This window comes from Vipera berus, assembly GCF_964194415.1.
Source record: "Vipera berus genome assembly, chromosome: 13".
Taxonomy (NCBI): Eukaryota; Metazoa; Chordata; class Lepidosauria; order Squamata; family Viperidae; genus Vipera; species Vipera berus.
The window spans coordinates 5,358,018-5,363,446 of record NC_138216.1 but is presented as its reverse complement, the minus strand read 5'-3'; positions in this window follow the sequence as shown (position 1 = coordinate 5,363,446).

The window sequence follows — 5,429 nt, the reverse complement described above, 5'->3', positions numbered from 1 at the left end:
CCGCCCGCCTGCCCGCCTGTCCGGGGGCGCGCGAGGCGCTGGCGAGCTCCACACTTCCCCGGAGCAGAAGGCGAGAAGCGTCACGCGCGCCGCGCTCTCCCCGCTTCTTGCAGCCGCTGCGCCTCCGCTCCCTCCCGCTTCCTTCCCCCCCCCTCCCGGGCCAAGGTAAGCCCCCCCGGGCCGTGCAGGCTTCTGGCCAAGCGGGGGAAGGGTTCGGCTTCGGGCGGCGTCCCCACGAGCCTGGCTGCACCCGGGAGCTATCGCCCGAGGGCAGGGGTAGGCAACCTCGGCTCTTTTAGGACTCGTGGACTTCAACTCCCAGAATTCCTGAGCCAGCTTGGCTGGCTCAGGAATTCTGGGAGTTGAAGTCCACGAGTCCTAAAAGAGCCGAGGTTGCCTACCCCTGCCCTAGGGTTTCCCACTCCGGGGAGGGACAGCAGCGGATGGGGTGTGTTTGTTTGCTTGTGTGTCTGTGTGTGTCTGTGTGTGTGTAGGGGGGGTCGTGGGGACGCAGCCCCCCGCCCTCATGCCTTTGCAGACAGGAGCGGGGAAGGAGGGAGGGAGGAAGGGGGTCGTGGGAAGGCAGTCCCCCCCACACTTTCCCCCCAGGAAAGGCCAGGGAGCTGCAAAAAGCCAGCGAGACCCCCCCCCCCCAAAAAAAAATCCTGTTCTGCTGACTCTGAATTCCGGGTGTGTTGTTTTTTTCCCCTGCTGGAAATTGGGGGGGGGGTAGGGAGGGTTAGGGTTGGGGGAGAGTTGCAAACTGGGGTGGGGGGAGGAAAGACCTTTGAGGAGGGGGGAAGAGGGAAGGGGGGGGGTCCTCTGAGTCGGGGCTTTCAAGACTTTCCGTCCCGGGAGGGAAAATAAATAGCTTTTGTCGCCCCTCACTTTGTTTGGAGAAGTCTACCTTCCTGTTTTGGGGTGGGTGGGGGAGACTTCCTTCGGGGGGGGGGGTGCACAGGAGAGGTTGCAGCATAAAAGAAAGCGACCCCCCCCCTCGCCATTCCCCACAACGGCTGCGTTACTTTGTTGCATGAAAAAGGGAAAAAACAAAAGTGGAGGAAAGGAGAGATTCAAAGTTGCTTTTTTTTTGTAGGCAAAATAAAAAGGGGCTTTGTAGCTTGGAGGCAACTCCTGCTCCCATCATCCCCGGCCTGCACGGAAAAGGGGTGCTGATTGGAGCATCTGGAACCTCGAAGCATCTGGAACGGCTTGGTTTGGGGGGGTTGTAGGCTAGCTAGCCAGTCCCAAGTTTGCAGCTGGATCTTTAACGGGTGCAGTTAGGCGCCTGGCATGTGCTTTATTTTTTGCTGGGGGGGGGCTATTATTATGGGGGTGAGTTTGATTTGAATCTGTGTGTGACTGTTGGGTTGTGTGTGGGGTACGGTTTTGTCCGGAATGAGTTTGCAACACTGACCGGGAAACCAGGCCTTTTAAACAAGTTTGGGATGCAGTTCAAACTCCCATTTATTGAAAAGAAAAGTGCCTTTATGTTGGCAAACAGAGTTCTTACGTTTGGGCTCCAAATTGTTTGAAAGGAAGCTCATACACGTGATTGCCGTAAAAACCCATTTCTTAATTTGAGGAATGGTAATTGGAGTCCTCTAGGGAGAAAACTGGGTCTGTTTCTGGCCAGTTTCTCTCTTGGTTTCTCTTCTGCGCAGTTGGGATCGCTTACTTGAGCTCCCTACCCAACAGGCCTTGCAGTGTGTGTGGTTAGTCAAGGCTGTTGTGTTCTGAGGAGAGAAGGGAGCAGAACTGTGTTGCTTGTGAGGTCCTTCTCAGCTGTAGGACTTTGGGGTCCAAAGAGTTGTGATGCTTATTTATTTAAAGATTTATATGGCCACCCCGCCGTCAAAACTATGAGGATGTACAGCCCTTAAAATAAATCTTAATATCTCCCAATTGTCTTAAATTGTGTAAAAGGCTCTTAAATAGTCTTGCGAGCTTGACACGCAACTATAAAAACAATTCTTAACATCCCTCAATAGTCTTACACCCAATGTAAAAGACTCTTAAATAGTCTTGAGAATGTAATGTACAACTGTAAAACCCAATTTGTGTGCAAAAAACATTCTTAATATCTCACAATTGTCTTATGTTTTACACCAGACGCTTAAACAATGTTGAGAATTTGACACACGCAATTCTTAACATTTCTCAGTAGTCTTACACCCAGTGTAAAAGACTCTTAAATAGTGTTGAGAATGTAATATACAACTGTAAAACCCAATTTAACTATAAAAATTATTCTTCATTTCTCGTAATTCTCTTAGTTTTACATTTCAATAGTTTTCGATAGTCTCTTGAGGATTTTTTTCTTGCAAATTTCACTTCTTTGCTATCCTAACCTCCTGGTCAGTTGTTCCAGATGGATCTTTATCTTTATTGACCAAAGTTGCATGCTTCAAATCACGTACAAATACTCTGTTATTTGAGTCTGGGCTGTGTGCGACTTTCACAGCTTCTTTCTATTGGCAGCGCCATTTATATAAGTTGCAGTATTTTTATGAAGCAGGCTTGTTGGCTGCGTGAAATTACTTTTATTTGGAAAGGTTGCAGGCAAGGAGTTATTATTTTGACACATCAGTGGTATAAGCTGAACTCCATCAAATTAAAAAATTGAATTCATTTTTTTATTTTATTTTACCGTAAGCGGTAACCCCAATTGTGCAGGGGTGCCAGAAGAGGCTACAGCTACACTGATGATCTGTTTGTTCTGGAATAATCCTGACATTAAATTGCCTATTTTAAAACAAGTTGAGACAGCTTCTTTAGAGAGCGCAACTTGCGATCTGCACAATTTTAAAACTATTATTGGAGAAATGCCCAACTCCTCCTGCATAATTGATTCTCATTTACTCTTCAGAACTTTAATCTAGGCTTCTTCACCTGGAATAAATATGACCCAAAATGTGCTGGAAAACATTTGTAGGGATTTTCCCCCCCTACATTTGTTCGTAAGGACATGCGATATTGGCTATATTTTTGCCAATCCCTGTACTTGCACAGTAGGGTGTAAATCAGGAAGTTACCCTCCATTTTCCAGGCTTAGAGGCTTGAAGATGGTTGGACTTCGACTTCCAGAATTCCTTAGTCAGCCTTGCAAAGAATTCTGGGAAATAGTCTATAAAACTGGGGGGGGGGGAGGCCCGGCTGGAAAATGCAAATTGAAATCATAGATCACCATTTCTTCACCTTGACAGCTGGAAGATGGATGGAGTTCAATTCCCAGCTGGCTGGGGGATTCTGGGAGTTGAAGTCCACCCATCTTCAAGCTGTCAAGGTTGGAAAAAACAATGCATTAAAATGAAAGGTTATTTCTTAACAAGCAAAAAAGGTGATCTCATATCCGGGTGTACTCGATCAGTAGACCTGCCTTCGGATCAGCTCATGTGTTGCCTGGATTTCAGCATGATGGAGGGTTTGGGGAAGGGTGGAGCCAAGTCAGCCGTGTGCAACCAACCGCCTGCATTGCTCAGAGTGTAAAATGTTATGTAAACCACCCCCTGGCTGCACTGGACGTCTGTGTGTGCATGTGTGGCAATTCATCCCTAGTGTAGCAAAAATAGCTCTCGGCTCAGCTGTGTGGACGTGTTGTACCCAGTTGGTTTATAGCTTCACAAAGCTTGGAAAAGAGGAAGGAAGGAAGGAAGGAAGGAAGGAAGGAAGGAAGGAAGGAAGGAAGGAAGGAAGGAAGGAAGGAAGGAGGGTTTTTTTAAAGTTCCAGTCTGCCTAAAAATGTTTGTTGAAGTAATTCTTTGGACATGGAGGGTTTTACATTGAAAATAGTTTGCACCCAAAATAGGGTGCAAATTATTTTCAACACAAAACAGTACAGTAATTTTCCTTCCTCCCTCCCTCCCTCCCTCCCTCCCTATTTGGGGCCTTTAAAATAACATTTCGGCACAATCCAGTGCAATGCACATTTTTAAAAAGGCAAAAAGGCAGGCCCTGGTAAAAGGGGCCGAATCGTTTATTGCTAATTTCAGTGCAAAGGGAATGTTGTTGTTTGGCTCCAGCTGGTATTGAAGGCATGATAAAGTTAGGAGGAGGCTGTTAAAATGCGCTTTTGCGTCAGACAGGAGGGACGAAGGAGGTGAGATTCTTGAATTCACACCTTTTGTAAATAGACAAAGTGTGCTTGTCCTTAGTTCCTCTGAGATTAAGGGACAGTCTGATATTTGGGTGAACCATCGCCCTGAGCAAAGTTTTTACAGTAATGTGAATCACGACAGTCGTAAATCAGGCCAAGTGACGGATCTCTTTCTACAACAGTTTTTTTGCAGTGGTCATCATGAAACGAACGCCACAATTGTAAAGTGGCTGCTGCAGTGGTTAAATGAAGCATACACATACATACATACAAATAATAATAATAATAATAAATAATAATAATAATAATAATAATAATAATAATAATAATAATAATAATAATAATAATAATAATAATAATAATAATAATAATAATTTTATTTGTATACCGCCCTTCTCCCGAAGGACTCAGGGCGGTGAACAGGGCAAACATATAAAAGTACAAAGATACAAAAGTTAAAAAAGAATTAAACGAAATGCCCAAGCTAAAACAATAAGTTAAATATATTTACAACAACAATAAAATCCCAACCCATCCCCCATCAGGCCAGGCCGGCTTGTTCAAACAAATAAGTCTTCAGATCGCGCCGGAAGGAGAGAAGGTCGGGCGCCATCCGGAGCTCAACCGGCAAACGATTCCATAAATCCGGGGCGCCCACAGAGAAGGACCAGACATTCTCTGATTGGTGGCACCCTGAGGAGGCCCTCTCTGTGGGAACGCACGGGGCGGAGGGAAGTTGACGCCGGCAGCAGGTGATCCCTAAGGTACGCCGGACCCATGCCATGTAGGGCCTTGAAAACCATTACCAGCACCTTGAATCTCACTCGGAAGACAACTGGGAGCCAATGCAGCTCACGGAGCAGAGGTGTAACATGGGAGTATCGGGAGACTCCCAGCACAACTCTCGCGGCTGCATTCTGTACCAGTTGGAGCCTCCGAGTGGTCCTCAAGGGCAGCCCCATGTAGAGAGCGTTGCAGTAGTCTAAACGAGAGGTCACGAGCGCATGGGTGACCGTACGCAGGGCATCCCGGTCTAGATAGGGCCGCAACTGGCGCACCAGGCGAACCTGGGCGATTTTTCTGCTCAACCCCGTGCCTGGCCAACAGACTTATTAAGGGCTCATTGTCTGTCTCTTGGCACCGTGAAGGGAAGCTGCAGCCTCCTTGCCTAATTGGCTGGTAGGGATCTCAGCTGGCAGAGAGCCAGAGGGTTTGAAAAATCTGCCCACTTGGCACCAGCGCATGGATCTCCTTAAGCAGGAAAGGAACAGCATGTTCTCCAAGAAGCCACATCGATCTCACTGTTTCAACGTTTGCTGGTCCTGGAGATAAG